The sequence below is a fragment of the Callithrix jacchus genome, chromosome 9 (genome assembly GCF_049354715.1).
Source record: "Callithrix jacchus isolate 240 chromosome 9, calJac240_pri, whole genome shotgun sequence".
NCBI classification, from domain to species: Eukaryota; Metazoa; Chordata; class Mammalia; order Primates; family Cebidae; genus Callithrix; species Callithrix jacchus.
The window spans coordinates 18,116,693-18,135,546 of record NC_133510.1 but is presented as its reverse complement, the minus strand read 5'-3'; the positions used below and the strand labels follow the sequence as shown (position 1 = coordinate 18,135,546).

General features: G+C 44.2%; 1 protein-coding gene and 1 non-coding gene across 51 annotated transcripts in view; both read left to right on the top strand.

Moving 5' to 3' along the window:
• The window catches only part of LOC118144223 (uncharacterized), a 125,196-nt gene that overhangs the window by 82,646 nt on the left and 23,696 nt on the right, over positions 1 to 18,854 (top strand). For 37 of the 50 annotated variants that reach the window (XR_013522586.1, XR_013522584.1, XR_013522582.1 and 34 more), the window contains 9 exons: positions 452 to 547; positions 2,768 to 2,856; positions 4,304 to 4,365; positions 4,646 to 4,915; positions 5,442 to 5,546; positions 8,142 to 8,374; positions 10,198 to 10,320; positions 11,738 to 11,796; positions 18,527 to 18,694. The gene's annotated coding sequence lies outside the window, so the exon portion shown is untranslated. Of the gene's footprint in view, positions 1 to 451; positions 548 to 2,767; positions 2,857 to 4,303; positions 4,366 to 4,645; positions 4,916 to 5,441; positions 5,547 to 6,419; positions 6,469 to 8,141; positions 8,375 to 10,197; positions 10,321 to 11,737; positions 11,797 to 12,922; positions 13,032 to 18,526; positions 18,695 to 18,854 lie in introns of all 50 variants that reach the window. The other 13 variants (XM_078338574.1, XM_078338540.1, XM_078338563.1 and 10 more) reach the window with 13 other exon arrangements.
• On the top strand, positions 9,578 to 9,681 carry LOC144577895 (U6 spliceosomal RNA). The gene has a single exon (XR_013522753.1). It is a non-coding gene; the product is annotated as a U6 spliceosomal RNA (small nuclear RNA).

The following is an 18,854-nucleotide window of genomic DNA, read 5'->3' as shown; positions in this document are numbered from 1 at the left end:
CTAGGGTGTCATCAACTTTTAGAGAGTGATTGTAGCTAATTGACTCCTTGTTCATTCTTGCATTTATTCAGTATAGAAGTAGTAACAGAGGTTTTAAGTTAACCTGCTTGTGGATAATTAACACGGTTGAAAGAGTGGTTTTAAGAATGATGAAAACTTGTGGTTCTGAGGTCCAGAATAAACACCATTAAGAAGTAATTCTTTTTCAACCTCCCCCTTAGAGGAGCAGCTAGCATGAAGTTTACATGAGTAAACGCAGTAGAGAAAAAGGAATGTGGGGTAAACAGACTCAACCAGGGAAGCTTTTATCATCTTAATCTTCACCTTATGACTTAAAGCTCGAATGTAAGAACTGGCTGTCTTCAGCCTGGCTCCTTAAAACTTTTCAGCTTCCCAAACGTTTGATACTGCATTCTATACTTCCTGAATATTTCCTTTAATATTTTTCCAGCCACCCTGAGTGAATCCCAGCACTGCCCTACATAAAATATATCCTTAATGATATTTCCTATTTGATGTCTGACTCCCCCTCCTCCTTCACTAAAAGGTAAGTAAGGGAAGGGATTCTGTCTGTTCTGTTCTGTTCTGTTGTAACCCTAAATCCCTAGAAGGTGCTCAGTAAATATTTGCTGTTTGAATGAATAAATCAGCCTATTATTGAATCAGTCAGTCTCCTGTGGAAGGACTTCTTATACCAGTGGTGCATATCTGTATGATAGCTGGCACAGGGAGGGATGTGGTCAGAATGGCTCTGTCTATGTGGACTAGTTTTGCTTAGCATAATCCCAGCGGGCTCCTGTTGGGGTTAAGCCACAGTTTCAACCTGATTAATTAGTATCATTCTTTAATCATTAAGCCAGAGGATAAGATTGGAATTGATCTGGGAGACTATTCAGTCTGCTTGTCTGTTTATTGATGTGAGAATAACAGAGCCTAGAGAAAGTAAGCTGATTACTCACAATCATAAAGCTTCAGAGGTCAACCTGAAATTAGGCTTCTGATGTCAGATTCTGTAGTGTTTTCTTCATGTGTTCCCCCTGGCTGAGACAGTTCATGGGCTTTCAGGTTTGACATTTTTCTCTCCAGTCTCCAAACAAAAGCTTTTATCTGGACACTCTAGGTTAGCATAGATGGACAATGACCCTGCCATGTGTGGATAATCCCAAAGGTTGACCACTGTGGATGGGAACTATCCCAGATGTGTCAGGAGTACCACAGGCATGCTCACTTCTCTATTCATTGAAGCTGTATACAGTGGAAAGGAAACCCAGATCAAGACACTTTGCTGCTTCAGTTCTTTTATTACATGTCACAGTCCCATATGTCTCCATTTAAGTTCAGACTTTTTGATGAATCATCAGACCAGCTGCAGGCCCTTTGGTTCAGAAGTCTTGATCTCACCAACTGTTCATTTTCTTAATGGACTTCCTTACTTCAGGCATTTGTGTGTAGCTGGTCTATTGTGGAGTTGTCAGAGGGGTGTGGAGCCCTCTCTTTTTGGGACAGTCGGTTCTCTTTGTGTAGCATGTCCTGAAGTGGGGCTGTCTCCATTCTCTTTGTGTGTGAAGTCTTCTGTTAAGCAGGGTAAAGTGAGAGAGGACTCCTAAAGAGAAAAACTCCTCCAGCATTTGCCGAAACATGTTTGTGAACTGACCAAGATGTAATTGGATGGCATGAAAAAGGCTAAAATTTATTTAATTTCTTGCTATCTGGTTTGTGGTACATGGTGCCCTAAATTGAGTTTAGAAGAAACTTTGCAGATGGAATTTTGTTCTGTTGCCCAGGTTGGAATGTAGTGGTGTGATCTCAGCTCACTGCAAACTTTGCCTCCTGGATTCAAGTGATTCTCCTGCCTCAGCCTCCCAAGTAGCTGGGATCACAGGCACCTGCCATTATGCCTGGCTAATTTTTATACTTTTAGTAGAGATGAGGTTTTACTATATTGGCCAGGCTGCTCTCAAACTCCTGACCTCAAACGATCTGCCCATTTCGGCCTCACAAAGTGTTGGGATCACAGGTGTGAGCCACTGTGCCCGGCCGATGGTGTCATATTTAATTCTACTCCCTGTGGCCTCTTTTACAATACCAGGCATGCATGAAGCCCATGGTTTTGCTGCACCTAGTTTTACTCAAACAAAGGCTCTGGACTTTCATAGTTTACACTGACATATTCTAGTTTGCCTCTGAAATGTACTCTGAGGATGCTGACTTCCAGATAGTCATTCTTGGCTTCCAGATAGTTATTTTTTGGTGAAGAGAATTTCAAGTCTTTTGAGTATAGTAGCCACACCACTTAGCTTCATTTTGGTTTGGTTACAAAATTTATTTTAGCTTAGTTTTCTTAGATCAAGGGGGCAAAGACAGAGCAGAAGCTTTTGGGAGGCTGAGGTGGGTAGATCACGAGGTCAGGAGTTTGAGACTGATGTGACCAACATGGTGAAATCCTGTCTTTACCAAAAATACAAAAGTTAGCTGAGCATGGTGGTACGTACTTATAATCCCCACCACTTGGGAGGCTGGGGCAGGTGAATTGCTTGAACCCAGGAGTCTCTTGAGAAGTTGGGACTACAGCACATGCCACCATATTCAGCTCATTATTTTTATTTTTAGTGGAGACAAGGTTTCTCTATGTCACCCAGGCTGGTTTCAAACTCCTGGACCTAAGTGATTCACCTGCCTTGGCCTTTCAAACTGCTGCAATTACAGGTGTGAACCACCATGCCTGTATTTCTTCTCATTTTTCTCTCTTCCCTTCCTTCTTTGGTAGAGGGAAATGTGTCATGTACCAGCTATTCATCCGATGACTGCTCCTCAGTTCCAAATGCACTGTTGACTGCCTGCTCTGCAAACGTAGAGGTGGGTTCCTTAAATGCTTCCTCTGTGAACTGTTGCATTATTAAATGTTGTCAGTACATGGTGCTAGAGGGGCATTATAAGAGGCTTTTCTTTCTAGTTGTGTGCAAATCTTCACAGGCACTGAGCTTTTCCAGCACCAGGCCTTGCCCTGCATGGTGCTTAGCAGCACACAGTGACCAGCAGTTTCTCTGCATTTGCCTGGGTGGTTTTCTAGTGAGACAACTGTTTACTAATAGGTTAAGCTAGCACCCTAGATGGTGGATTTTCAGCAAACTCCAGGGGGCATATTGCTAGCATGTTCCACCATGTGGTAATGCAGCAATTCTGCCATTGAATTACCCATGACTGTGACCTCTCCAAGGGGTCCTGGATCTCAGCCTTAGTGGGGAAATCCCTTCCTTGGTCACTCTATCTCAGTGTAGGGACAGTAGGAAGTTACTGCTCCTTGCAACAGCTGGTCCTATACTTTGTTTTTTTGAGGCAGGGTTTCTCTCTTTTGCCCAGTCTAAAGTGCAGTGGTGAAATCATGGCTCACCGCAGCCCTAACCTTCTGGGCTGAAGCAATTTTTTCACCTCAGCCTCCCAAGTGACTAGGACTACAAGTCTGTGCCACCACACCTGGCTTCTTTTTTGTAGAGCCAGGGTCTCACTGTGTTTCCGAGGCTGGTCTCAAACTGCTGGCCTCAAGCAGTCCTCCTGCCTTGGCTTCCCAAATTGCTGGAATTGTAAGCGTGAGCCACCATGTCTGGCCTCTGCTAGCCCTATGTTCTCTAGAGTTCTCTTTCCTTTTGTAGCCAATCGCTCATATGGTGTTCCCTTGTTATATAATTAATTTTTTTTATTTTATTATTGTACCAGTTTAAACTTTGGGTGATTTTTGTCTTTTGATTGGACTCTGACAAATAGAGAACTGATGCTAGGAAGGGTTCTGGGAGAAAGACCCACACAAATCGGATCGGCATAGGTTTGGTTATCCAAGGGGCAGCGTTGAGCTCCTTGTCAATGGGAAATGGGATGCTGGTGATTTTTAGGAAGTGACCTCATAATGTTTCAAGCTACCACTTCCTGTTGATTGTGATGAAATGCCAGCTGAGACACATGCCATAGGAGCTAAGTGGCTTCTGTACTTGACCACTATGAAGACTGCTGTGGAGAGGGTCCTTTTGGATGCAGTGGAGCAGGGGCACCTAATCCCTGAATCACAGGCCTGTACTTGGCCACACAGCAAGAGGTGAGCAGCAGGTGGGCGAGCAAAGCTTCATCTGTATCTATGGCCACTCCCCTCTTTGCCGCCTGATCTCCACCTCTTGTCAGGTCAGTGGCAGCATTAGATTCTCATAGGAGCAGGAACCCTATTGTGTAACTGTGCATGCAAGGGTTCTACCTTGCTGTGTCTTTATGAGAATCTGATGCCTGATAATCTGTCACTATCTTTCATCACCCCCAGATGGGACCATCTAGTTGCAGGAAAACAAACAAGTTCAGGACTCCCACTGATTGTACATTATGGTGAGTTATATCATTATTATATACTACAATGTAATAATTACAAAGTACACAATAAATGTAATGTGCTTGAAATATTCCAAAACTGCCCCCTGCCCCCAGCCTGTGGAAAAATTGTCTTCCATAATATTGGTCCCTGGTGCCAAAAAAACTTGGGACAGCTGCACTTGAGCACTCACAGAGAGAGAAACACAAAGCTCAAGTCTTAGCATAAGTCATGGTCTGAGATCCAGAGAGCTTCCGTGATAGCCCAAACACAATTCCTTATTTCTTGTTTCCACAGGGTTGATATTATTGAAAATCAAACTCAAACTTAAATGTGTGAATTGCTGAATTACAGTGACAGTTGAATTCACTGCATCACCAAGGTTCTCATGAGAACCTGGGGGCACTAATAGGTGAAGAATGGGATTCTTTTTCTTTTTGAGACCGTCTCCCTGTGTTGCCCAGGCTGGAGCACAGCGATGTGATCTTGGCTCACTGCAGTCTCAACCTCCCGGGCTTAAGCTAGCCTCCTGCCTCAGCCTCTGGGGTAGCTGAGGTATGACCACAGGTAGGAGCCACCACACCCAACTAATATTTTGTGTTTTGTAGAGATGTGGTTTTACCACATTGCTCAGTCTGATCTTAAACTCCTGGGCTCAAGACATCCACCCACCTTAGACTTCTAAAGTTTTGAGACTATAGGCAGCAGCCACCATGCCTGGCCCTATTTTCTTTGGTACTGGTTTATTTTGAAGGCCTCCAATTGTCTTCCTGACTTCTAGGCTTGCTGACTTCAGCCTATTCACTGAAGCCAGAGGAATTTTTCTACAAGGCAAATTTGGGTCAAAATGGTTCTTGATTAAAACCTGCTGGTGACTGCCCATTGCCTTTAAGATAAAATCAAAGTAATTTGGCCACAGGGCCTGGTAAGAGCTGGCCTTGGTTTACCTTTCCAGTTTTATCCTGCACCACCCTCCCCATATCCCTACCCTCCAGCCACAGGGAATGTCAGTTTCTTTGGGGGACTTTACTGGTGTCCTTCTTCAGGAAACCCTCCCCTACCCTCATCATCACTCTTTGACTCTCATCTTTAGCCTCAGCCGAGGTGTCTCACCCCATTCTCTATGATGCGACAAGAAGCCCCTTGGGAGCATTTCAGGCCCACTCTGTACTTCTGTCATTGTGCTCCTCACAGTCTGGTAAGTGTTGGCATACGATTGCTGTATTAGTCTATTTTGTATTGTTATAAGCATACATATGAGGCTCAGTAGTTTATAAATAAAAAAGGTTGGCCAGGCACAGCAGCTCATGCCTGTAATCCCAGCACTTTGGGAAGCCGAGGCGGGCAGATCACAAGGTCAAGGGATTGAGAGCATCCTGGCCAACATGGTGAAACCCCGTCTCTACTAAAACACAAAAATTAGCTGGGCTTGCTTGTGCATGCCTGTAATCGCAGCTACTTAGGAGGCCGAGGCAGGAGAATTACTTGAACCCAGGAGGTGGAGGTTGCAGTAAGCCTACATCGTGCTACTGCACTCCAGCCTGGATGATATAGTGAGACTCCATCTGAAAATAATCATCATCATAACAAACTTAGCTAGGTGTGGTGGTACATGCTTGTAATCCCAACTACTTGGGAGGCAAGATCACTTGAGCCCAGGAGATGGAATCTGCCGTGAGTCATAATCACCTCACTTTACTTCAAGCCTGTGTGACAGAGGTGAACTCTGTATCCAAAAAAGAAAATAGTCATTGGGGAAGAAAGACTAAACAAGCAAAGGTGTCAGGAGAGTCCTGTGAATGTGGGTCATGTCAGAAGAGTGTAGGGACTACTGGGCAGGAGGGACTTGAAGAACGGGGTGGTGGAGACAAGGTCATTCATCCTAAACAGTTTGCCCTGTAGCATGTAGATCAAATATCCCGTGTTGGCTGCTGGTGACTGAACTGGGCTTCCTGTTTCTGTGTTTGGTTTGACCATCACAATGTTGAAAAACCTTTGAAGTGAATACCTTGCCATTTGCTACACTTCCTCCTGGGCTCTGGCATTACTCCAGCCTCCTTTCTTCATGTAGGTTGCCTGATCTGCTGAGACCTGTGTTTGCTCTCCCTGAAGATGGGTGGGTAGGAGGCGATTTAATATATGTGTATATGTATATATATGTGTGTATGTGTGTGTGTGTATGCATATATATGTGTGTATATATATATGTATGTATATATATATGTATGTATATATGTGTGTGTGTATATATATATATGTGTGTGTTTGTGTGTGTATATATATATATATAAAAGTAAATAGACTGGGTGTGGTGGCTAAAGCCTATAATTCCAGCACTTTGTGGGGCCAAGGCAGGAGGATTAGTTTGATCTAGGAGTTCAAGACCAGCCTAGGCCACATAGTGGCCTTCTCTACAAAAAATTTAAAAAATTAGGCATGGTGGCATGCACCTGTAATCCCAGCTACTTGGGAGGCTGAAGTGGGAGGATCGCTTGAGCCCAGGAGTTGAAAGCTGCAGTGAGCTGTGATCTCACCACTGTGCTCCAGTCTTGGTAACAGAGAGAGACCCAATCTCAGAAGAAACAAAAGAGAGAGAGAGATAAATAGATCCAGCACTAGTGGGAGTATACTTTTGAGTGCTCTTTAGGACTTAATTATATTTTAATATTTTTTTCTTCCTTAAATTTTTTATATTCTAGCAAACCATTTTTTCCACAAGGAGAAAGAAATGTCATCCAAAGAGCCCTAGGAGCAAGGGCAGACTCAGAAAGTCAGAAGCACTGTAGTCATTTTGAGCAGCTTCTGTCTTCAGACTGCTAAGCTGGCAGTGCCAGGCTGGGTCCATTTTTCTCGTCTTTAATTTCTTAAACTGAAAGAGTCCTGCTAGAATCTGAAGTCAGATCTGTAGGTCAGCATTGAGTCAGCAGTTTGCTATGTTGTGAGGTCTTACCCCAGGAACTACAGAATACAAAATGCAAGAGAAAGCTGGAATAGAGCATCTCTCGGGGAAATGAGAGCCAGAGATACGGCAGTGCCCCATGGAGACAGCCAGCTGTTATTTGGCAGTGCCTTGTGGAAAGGCTGTACTTTGGTTAGATCTTTACAATCTGGAATGTGACCTTTAATATTATTAGTCCACAAACTCCAGTTTCTCATTTTTGCGGCATAGGTCAGTGTCGTAGGGAGTGGTTCATCTTAGCAGAATTTCCTGGTTTTCATGGCAGGTGTTCCATTTGTTAATTGACAAAGGAGGCATATTTCTCCTCTGTCCATAAGAGAAGATTTATGTCCTTTCCCTCGGGACTCCCTTGAAGGTTCTTGGGAAACTAAGCAGAGGATGAGGAAAGGCTGTGAACACGCTTGCTGATCCCTTCCTGTCCTACAAAAGAGCACACCTCTTCTGTAACTGAAAGACCCTTTTCATTACTGGAAAGGCTGGACAGACTGAGGGGTGTGTGTGTGTAGACATGGTCTCACTCTGTCACCCAGGCTGGAGTGTAGTGGTGAGATCATTGCTCACAGCAGCTTCCACTTCCTCAGTTCACCTCTTCTCCCACTTAAGCCTCCAGCGTAGCTAGGACTATAGGAATGTGCTGCCATGCCCGGCTCATTTTTTAATTTTTTTTTTTTTTTTTGTAGAGATGAGGTTTCACTGTGTTGCCGAGGCTGGTCTTAAAACTCTTGGCCTCACGGGATCCTCCTGTATTAGTCTCCCAGTGGGCTGGGATTATAGATATGAGGTACCTCACCTGACCTGTGATGAGTTTTTGACAATGTCATTGCTTTTTTACAGAAGCACCTAAGCTGAAGAGTCCCTTGAGAACAAGTACTATCCTGTGGTTTCATAAACTTTCTTCCATTTGTGGTTCTTGACAAGTTAAATTTAAAGTGCATCTTATCAAGATGGATAAACCCAAGTTTTCCAGAGCTGGAATATAGAAAATGGATGGACATATAAGTCCCACTCACCCATAGCCAAGGCATGGAGACCTGAACACACCTGGGCCCTAGACATCACCTTTCATTGTGAGTAGCTCTGAGATAACACTTCTGGTTGGTAAGTGCCCACTGGCAATAGTTTATGTAACAGCAAGTGAAGGAATCAAGAGTCAACAAAACATTTTCTGTCCCAATTCTAGCATTAATTTGATTAGATAATTATTCTATGAAGAATTTTCATATGCCACAGTTCTGATCAACATCTCAAGTGAACTGAAAAATTATATGTAAAAGTCAACCTTCTTTCTCACTCTGTTGCCGAGACTGGAGTGCACTGGTGCAATTACGGCTCACTGCAGCCTCAACCTCCTGGGCGAAAGCAATCCTTCCTCAGCCTCACAAGTAGCTGGGACTACAGATGCTTGCATGGATTTTGGTATACATGGATATTGGGCAGCTGGAACCAATCTCCCCATATACCAAGGGACAAATTGTATCTGTTTTGTTTTGTTTGGTTTTTGAGACAGTCTTGCTCTGTTGCCTAGGCTGGAGTGCAGTGGCACAATCTCAGCTCACTGCAACCTCCACCTCCCAGGGTTAAGAGTAGGCTAAGATTACAGGTACCTGCTATTATGCTGAGCTAATTTTTGTATTTTTGTAGAGACAGGGTTTTATTATGTTGGCCAGAACATAATGGTCTTGAACTCCTGCCTTCAGGTGATCTACCTGGCCTCAACCTCCCGAAGTGCTGGAATTACAGCTGTGAGTCACTGTGCTGGGACTTTTTTCTTTTTGAGATGGAGCTTTGCTCTTTTCTCCCGGGCTGGAGAGCAATGGTGCACTCTCAGGTCACCACAACCTCCACCTCCCAGGTTCAAGTGATTCTCCTGCCTCAGCTTCCTGAGTAGCTAGGATTACAGGCACCACCGCACCTGACTAATTTTGTATTTTGTAGTAGAGATGGGGTTTCTCCATGTTGGTCAGGCCAGTCTTCAACCCCTGACCTCAGGTGATCCACCTGCCTTGACCTCCCAAAGTGCTGGGATTACACGTGTGAGCCACCGCACACAGCCTCTATCTGTTTTTACAACTATGCTGTTAAATACATGATGTTCCAAGACAGTGGTAAATTTTTAATGACAATTTTTAATTGAGTGGAATGACCATAAAAATAATAAAAGTAGCAGCTAATATTTACTGAGCTGTTACTAGGTGCCTATAAATACCATAGATTTTTAAATTCCCCATAATTCTTCCTTATTTGCCTAACCGCTCTGTCTTAAATTACTCGTGCTTGCTTCAGTAGCACATATCCTAAAGTTGGAACAATAGAGAGATTGGCATGGCCTCTGTGCAAGAATGACGTGCAGATTTGTGAAGTGTTCCATATGTTTTTAAAACAGAAAAATATTACTCCTAGATTTTCACTGTTTGTGCAATGACCTTTTGTTGAGGTTGAATTGTATCCGAAGATGATATTTCCAGAAATGAGATTACTGTGAGTCACAGGACGTTAGCATTCTTATTATACTTGATGTAAACTGCCGAGCTTTCAGGCATGGTGGCTGTCGGCCTATAATTCCAGCACTTTGGGAGGCTGAGGTAGGAGGATCGTTTGAGGCCAGGAGTTGGAGGAGGCAGTACAGTGAGTCACTGTATTGTATTTTAAAAATTTCCAAGCTTTACCCTGGTGGAAGGCTTGTATACAATTTAAACATCACTAATAGTAAAAGAAAATGCCCATTTCACTGCACCTTTGCTGGCACAGGGTACAATAACAAGTTATTTATTGTTTGCTTATTCTTAGTAAATAAAACACCTCGTTAATACTTTATTTTTGTTACATTTTAATATATATTTTCTTATATTAGCTTATTAGCTTTCTTTTTCTTTCTTTCTTTCTTTTTCAGATGAAGTTTCACTCTTGTTGCCTAGGCTGGAGTGCAACGGCACAATCTCTGCTGACTGCAACCTTTTTTTCTTGGATTCAAGCCATTCTCTTGCCTCAGTCTGCAGAAGAGCTGGAATTACAGGCATGTGCCACCATACCTGGCTAAGTATTTTCAGTAGAGACAGGGTTTTTCCATGTTTGTCAGGCTGGTCTCGGACTCCGTACCTCGTGATCCAACTGACTCAGCCTCCCAAAATGCTGGGATTAGAGGTGTGAGCTACTGTGCCCAGCTAGCTTTCTTTTTTGCTCCCCCTCCTTTTTTTGGAGACCAAGTCTCACTCTGTAGCCCAGGCTTGAGTATGGTGGTACAGTCTCGACTCACTGCAGCCTTGACCTCCTGGGCTCAGGTGATCCTTCCACCTCAGTAACTGGGACTATAGGCACATGCCACCATGTCTGGCTAATTTTTTTGATTTTTAATAGAGGCGAGGTCTTGCTATGTTTCCCAGTCTGGTCTGGAATTCCTGGCCTCAAGCAATTCTCTGACTGCCCCCTTCCAAAGTGCTGCTACTATAAGCATCAGCCACCAAGGTTGGGCTGTCCATGTCTTTTCTGTTTATTTGTAGAGTTAACATATCTTTTACTAATTAGATGATCTATATATTTAATCTTTTATTAAAGTATAAAAATAGTAAATACTTTTAAATGAAGAAGTGAAAAATTTCCTTTACTCTTCAGACCCATAATCTTATCTCAGGAAATAATTGGCCATATTCTTCAAATGCATATGGGCTGATTGAATATCAATTCTCATTTTCATATTTCGTGGACATCTGTGTCAATTTCTATTGATGTATCTGAATCCTCTTTATGGTTGGCTAATGTTTTATTATATGGATATATCACAGTTGACCAGTCAGCCTCTATAGCCATTTAGGCTCCTTCTAATATTTGCTTTGAGTTCCTTATGTCATTAAAAATTAACCTCAGCAGGTGTGGCAGCTCACACCTGTAATCCCAGCACTTTGGAAGGCTGAGGTGGGAGAACTGCTTGAGGGAAAAGGATCACCACCGGCCTCGTCGACATAGCAGCACATTGTCTCTAATAAAAATTAAAGATAACGTGAGCTGGACATTGCGGTCCACACCTGTAATCCCAGCTACTGGGGAGTCTGAGACTGGAGGATCACTTGAGCCTAGGAGGTCGAGGCTGCAGTAAGCTGTGATCACACCACTGCACTCCAGCTTTGGTAACAGTAAGAATGTGTTTCTTAAATAAAGTAAAAATTAGGTTGGAAGATTGCTGGAGTTCTGGAGGTTGAGGCTGCAATGAGCTGTGATTGTACCACTGCGGTCCAGCCTAGGGAATAGAGCAACATTGTTTCTCAAAAAAGTAAAATACAATAAAAATTAACCCTTTAGCATATTTCCCAGTAACACCTTCCCTCTTACGTTTTTCCTAGAAGCTTTTGAATTTAGTTTACTTTTCACATATCTTTTAAAAACTTTTATGGGATTGCCTGATTTATTTTTAAAGAATGTCTTTTTGTCACTTCCAGCTGGATCTACCATGAAAGACATCAGAGTTCAGGAGGAGACTGGGCATCATGTTATTCAGGTACACAAAGACTTGGACAATAACTCAAAAATGATCAAACAATAGTGCATGCGTCAAGTGCAATGGGAAGCTCTTCTGGAGAGTAGGAGAAGCTTCCAGATAAGGTGACAGTGAAACTGGCTGTTGAAAGATGAGGAAGAGCTGTGTGAGAGTAGGGAGCGAAGGGGGATGTGGAGGGATGGGGAATGGTCAGGGCAACCAGCACTTTAAAGACCTGGACAATTAAGATGGTGCATTTGGTTCAGGGAATGGGGAATTAAGTGTGGCAGGAATGCTTTGGAGAGACAGTAATTTGCTTGTATGGAATTTTGCCTGAGAGACCTCACTACAGTTTCTAATCTGGTGATGTTATCATCCATCACTGTCCCTGTCAGATAGTTTGGAATAGGTGTGATGGTCACAGTAACATCAAGCATAATCGTTCATGAATTCTCACAAAACCACGGGCAGGTACCAGTTATCCCCATTTCCTGAATGAGGTGATACAGACTTAGGGATAATGAGTGATTTGCCCAAGCTCACATGGATATTAAGCTGAGTCAGATGTAGGGACTGGTTTGACTTTAATGCTTGCTCTTTTCGTGAGCACCATGTATTGCTTCTCCTATGCGGTTAGGCAGGTAGGTGAAAGAAAAGCCCGTGTTTCTCTCGTCACACACTTTGACTGACTGACTGTGTGTGTGGAGCTTATACACCAAATTCTCTAGTGTTCTGGATATTAACTTGGTATCCCACAATGTTATTCTGACACTACCTGGAGCTGGCGCAGAACCTGCAGGTTAGGCGTTTAGTCCCATGAGACTGCCCTCACTTCAGATGCCAATGGCAAGTATTAGGTTTTCACCTGTACTTCTGACCAACCTATTACAAATCAGGGGTTCTCATGACCCCCTTCTTTGATTTAATCATCTGCTGGAACAGCTTATAGAACTCAGAAGAACAGTTTATTTTCTTTTTCTCTGAGAGACAGGGTCTCATTTTGTTGCCCAGGCTGGTGTGCAGTGTTGCAGTCATAGCTCACTGCAGCCTCAACTGCCTGGGCCCAAGTGGTCCTCCTTCCTTCCTAGTAGCTGAGACTGCAGCCTGCACCACCACATCTGGCTAATTTATTTATTTATTTTTTTAGCGATGGGATCTTTTGTTGCCCAGGCTGGCCACAAATTCCTGGGCCCAAGTGATCTTCGCACCTCAGTCACTTAAAGTGCTGGGATTACAGATGTGAGCCACCACGTCTGGTGAGTTAATATCCTATTTTTAATTCACTGTAAAGGATATGTCTCAGAAACAGCCAGTGAAAGAGATGTGTATGCTGGATGCAGTGGCTCATGCCTGTGATCCCAGCACTTCTGGAGGTTTTGTTGGCAGGATCGCTTAAACGCAGGAGTCTGAGTTCAGCCTGGGAAACATGGTGAAACCCTCTCTCTATAAAAAATACAAAAATTAGCTGGGCATGTTGATATGCACCTGTAATCCCAGCTACTCAGGAGGCTGAGGCAGGAGAATCACTTGAACCCAGTATGCAGAGGTTGCAGTAAGCTGAGATCACGCTACTGCACTTTAGCCTAAGCTGCTGAGCAAGATTTTTTTCTCAAAAAATAAATGAAAATAAATAAATAACTAGGTGTGGTGGTGTGCACCTGTTGTTCCAGCTACTAGGAAAGCTGAGGTGAGGATGCATTGAGCTGGGGACTGGGGAAACTTAGGTTGTGGTGAGCTGAAATTGTGCCACTGCACTCTAGCCTGGACAAAAGAGCCAGACCCTGTCTTTAAAAAAAAGAAAGAGGAGAAAGAAAGGAAGGAAAGGGAGAAAGAAATGAAAGAAAGATGGATGCCCAGGGGAAGGTAAGTGGGAGGTGCCCAGAGCTTCCATGCCCTCTGTTCAACATGCCGCCCTCCCAGCACCTCCTGTATTCAGCAACCAGAAGCTCTGCAACCCTGTTGCTCAGGGTGTTTACAGAGGCTCTGTTATGCAAGCCTGATTGATAAACTCTTTGGCCATTGGTAATTAAGTCAATCTTCAGCCACTCTCACCTCCTGGAGTTCAGCAGTTGAGGCTAAAAGTTCTAAGCCTCTAATCATGTGGTTGCTTTCTCTGGCAATCAGCCCTCCTCCTGAAGAAATCCAGGAGCTTGCAGCCACCCAGTCATCTCAACCACATCCCCAAATGCATTCTTAGCATGCTGGAGATCCCAAAGTTCTTAGAGTCTCGTGTGTTAGAAAGCTGGGACCAAGACCAAATATTAAAAGTAAAGATGCTCCTATCACCTCTATCACTGAGGTCTTTATAAGCATTCAAAGCTCTGTGCCAGGAACCAGGGAGAGAGAGCAAATATATATTTATTTTCTTTTTTTTTTGAGACAGACTCTCCCTGTGTCATCCAGGCTGGAGCACAGTAATATGATCATAGCTCATGATAGCTTTGACCTCCTGAGCTCAAGTGATCTTCCCACCTCAGACTTCAGAGTAGCTGGGACTACACATGCATGTCACCCATGCCGAGCTCATTTCTGTAGAGACGAGATTTAGTTATGTTGCCCAGGCTGATCTCAAACTCCTGGGCTAAAGCGTTATTTCACCTCAGCCTCTCAAGTAGCTGGGACTGCAGGTGCACACCACCATGTCTGGCTAATATTGATTTTTATACTTTTGTAGAGGTGGGATCTCACTATGTTGTCCAGGCTGGTTTCAAACTCCAGGCCTTAAATGTTCCTCCTGCCTTGACTTCCCAAAGTGTTGGGGTTATGGGTGGGATCCACCATGCCCAGCAGTCACAAAGATCCTTATAAAAGAAAGAGGTTAGAAGAGTGAGAATTGGAGCAGGAGATGTGTTGGTGGAAGCAGAGTTAGAGAGGGAGATTTGCAGATGTTTCACTTCTGGCTTTGAAGATGGAGTTAAGGGCCACGATCCAAGAAATGGGAGTGGCTTCTAGAAGCTGGAAAAGCCAAGGGAACATTTTAGAGCCTCCAGATGGAATGCAGCCCTCCTGACACCTTAACTTTAGCCTTAATAGACCTAATTTGGGCTTCTGATTCCTAGAAGTGTAAGTTGGTAGATTTGTGGTGTTTTAAGGGACTAATGTAGGGTAGTTTCTGGCAGCAGCAAGAGGAAATAAACCTGACGCCAAGCATCGTGGGTGATGTTGGTAATCCCAGCACTTTGGGAATCCCGGCAGGAGGATCACTTGAGGCCAGGAGTCCAAGATCAGTCTGGGCAACATAGTGAGACCCTGTCTCTACAAAAAAATTAAATTGACTGGGTGTGGTGGCTCACTCCTGTAATCCTAACACTTTGGGAGGCCGAGGATCACCTGAGGTCATGAGTTTGAGACCAGCCTGGTCAACATGGCAAACCCCCATCTCTACTAAAAATACAAAAATCAGCCAGGCATAGAGGCACACACCTGTGATCCCAGCTGCTTGGGGGGCTGAGGCTGAAGAATCACTTGAACCTGGGAGGTGGAGGTTGCAGTGAGCTGGGATTGCACCATTGCACTCCAGCTTGGGCAAGAAGAGTGAAACTCCATTTCAAAATAAAACAAATTAGCCAGGCATGATGGCATGCACCTATCGTTCCAGCTACTAGGGAGGCTTGAGGTGGGAGGATCAGTTGAGCCTAGGAATTCGAGGTTGCAGTGAGCTGTGATTGCAGCACTCCGCTCCAGCCTTGGTGATAGAGTGAGATCTTGTTTAAAAAAAAAAAAAAATGAACACAGTGGGAGTGGGGACAGATGGCAATGTTAAATAGAAAGGTCAGGGGTGGCCTCCTAAGTGAAAATTGAGCAAAGACTTGGAGGGGAAGGAGCTGGCCGAGGTGCTGAAGGAGGAGCATTGTTTGCAGAAACAACAGAAGAAAGTGTCTGAGGCTCTGGAAGGAGGTCAGTGGAGGAGGAGATGGGGAGAGAATTAGGGGAGGAGGCCATGGAGTTGCTGGGTGGGGATCAGTATAGATCGTGTAAGCCCTGGGAGGTTATTGCTTGGGGTTTGGCTTTTACTATGAGATGGGAACTGTGGGAGGGTTCTGAGCAGAGAGGCGACATGATCTGTCTCCTGATGTAAAAGCATTCTCTGGCTGCTGAGTTGAGAAAGACTGGGAAGATTTGGGTGGAAGCATGGGGGTCAAACTGTGGTAACATCCAGGTGGAAGATGATAGTGGTCCTGACCAGGGTCATGGTGGTGGTTAGAGATAGTCAGAGGAGAGAAGTAGGGGAGGAGTCCAGGGAGTTGCTAGGTGGGGATCTTCAGTACATGGTAAAGACAGTGAACAGGATTTCCTGACAGACTGGATGTGGGGTGTGAGAGAAGGCAGGGGTCGAGGTTGAGTTTGTTTCTTACTGAATTATTAAGTAATTTTTAAAACTCTACTGCCTTTCCCAGTGTTACCAAATATGGGATGCTAGATTAAAGAAATCTCTTCAGGTGCAGTGCAGTGGCTCACGTCTGTAGTCCCAGATGTTTGGGAAGCAGAGATGGGAGTATCTTTTAAGGGCAGAAGTTCAAGACCAGCCTGGGCAACATAGCAAGACCTCCTCTCTACAAAAATATTTTTCAAAATTTAATAAAATAAATGTAGCTAGGCATGGTGATGTGTACTTGTAGTCTCAGCTACTCAGGAGGCTGAGGTGGGCAGATCTCTTGAGGTCAGGAGTTTGAGGCCAGCTTGGGCAACATAGCAGGACTCCGCACTCTACAAAAAAAAATAAGAAATTAGCCAGGTATGGTGGCACTCAACTGTAGTACCAGCACTGGGGAGCTGAGGCAGGAAGATGGCTTGAGCCCAGGACATTGAGGCTGCAGTGAGCTATAAGTGCACAGCTGCACTCCAGCCTGGGTGGCAAAGCAGGACCTTGCCTCACAATACAAATAAAGTAATGAAATCTCAAGTCAGAGCCTTTTGGCTCTGCAGCCCTTGCAACCCTGGAGCCATGCCGTGGGGTTTTTATCACTGGGAATGAGGAGACCCCTGCCCAGTGTTGTTGCCTGACTAATCAGTGTTTTAAAAAATATGTTAATCGGGCCGGGTGCAGTGACTTACGCCTGCATTCCCAACACTTTGGGAGAATGAGGTGGGTAGATTACCTGAAGTCAAGAGTTCAAGACCAGCTTTGCCAACATGGCAAAACCTTATCTCTACTAAAAAACAAAGTTTACTTTGGGAGGCCGAGGCAGATGGATCACAAGGTCAAGATATCGAGACCATCGTGGTCGACAAGGTGAAACCCCGTCTCTACTAAAAATACAAAAAATTACCTGGGCATGGTGGCACGTGCCTGTAATCCCAGCTGCTCAGGAGGCTGAGGCAGGAGAATTGCCTGAACCCAGGAGGCGGAGGTTGCGGTGAGCCGAGAACGCGCCATTGCACTCCAGCCTGGGTAACAAGAGCAAAACTCCGTCAAAAAAAAAAAAAAAAAAAAAAAAAAAACAAGACAAAAGAACAAAGATTAGCCAGGCATGGTGGCAGGTGCCTGTAATCCAAGCTACTTCAGAGGCTGAGACAGGAGAATCCTTTGAACCGGGAGGTGGGGCAGAGATTGCAGTGAACCGAGATTACAAGCTTCATTCCAGCCTTGGGGAAAGAGCGAGACTCTGTCTCAAAGAAACAAAAGGATTACTTATATTACTACTTAATAATTTTATTATTGTTTAATATGGAGTTTTGCTCTTGTTACCTAGGCTAGAGTGCAATGGCATGATCTTGACTCACTGCAAACTCTGCCTCCCGGGTGTAAGCAGTTCTCCTGCCTCAGTCTCTCAAGCAGCTGGGATTACAGGTGCCTGCCACCACACCTGGCTAATTTTGTATTTCTTAGTAGAGACAGGGTTTCAGCATGTTGGAGGGCTAGTCTCAAACTCTTGACCTCAGGTGATCCACCCACCTCGGCCTCCCAAAATGCTGGGGTTATAGGCATGAGCCATCTCACCCAACCAGTTTTATTATTAATAGGTAACAAGTAATAAATATTTTTAAATGTTTGTTTTGTATTAGTTATGTTAACATGTAACGTATTTATTGTTAATATGTAATGAATAAAAATATTTTTAAAAGTTTGTTTTATTTTTTAACTTTAATGTAGTTATTTGTGCAAAGAAAAAGTCTTAGAAATCTTACATAAAGTTAAAAAATGTAACGCGATGCTAGACCCCAAAAGATTTAGAAGCATTACTCTGAGAACTTCCAGTTTAAAAATATTCAGAGTAAGCCACATACAACTTGCTACGTGATCTATTTTGTTTTAGGATATGGGGTCTCACTCTGTCACCTAGGCTGGGGTGCAGTGGTGCAATCACAGGTCACTGCAGGCTTGCACTCCTGAGCTAAGGATCCTCCTGCCTCAGCCTCCTCAGTAGCTATACATGATGACACCTGGTTAATTTTTAAATGTTTTCATACACATTGGATCTCACTTTGTTGGTCAGGCTGGTGTCAAACTCCTGGCCTCTAGTGACTTTTCCACCCCTGCCTCCCATCCTATAGGCATGATCCACCACAAGGAGCACTTGTTCAATTTTCTAAAAAAATAAAAATTTCTAAAGTAAGCTTGTGGCAGGAAGATAAAAGTAAAAAACAGAAGAATACATTCTAATGATTTATTCCCACATATTCTTTTGAAAGCAAGGACTTTTAGTAGACACATTGTTTACAAAGGCAAAGAAACAATGTTTTACAGGTACTTCAACACACACTGTAATGTTCTTACTTGTCTGACATGGGTTCTTTTTTGTATTTTTAGTAGAGACGGGGTTTCACCATGTTGACCAGGATGGTCTCGATCTCCTGACCTCGTGATCCAACTGCCTCAGGTCAAGCTCTTCAGGCCCACCTTGAGCCTTCCGATGACCTGGACAGGCCCAGCTCTTTCCTCCCAGTGGCCTCTGCAGGCCTAGCTTTTGCCTCACAGGTATTCCTTGAACCGGTTTCTACTTGCCTCCTGGTAGCCTTGACAAGCCCAGGTGTTGCCTCACTCTGACCTCATTAGGACCAGCTCACAGTGGCCTCTCCAGACCCAGCGTCTGTCCCTTGACAGGCTGTCCAGGCCAAACCTTCTTCTAGTCACCCTC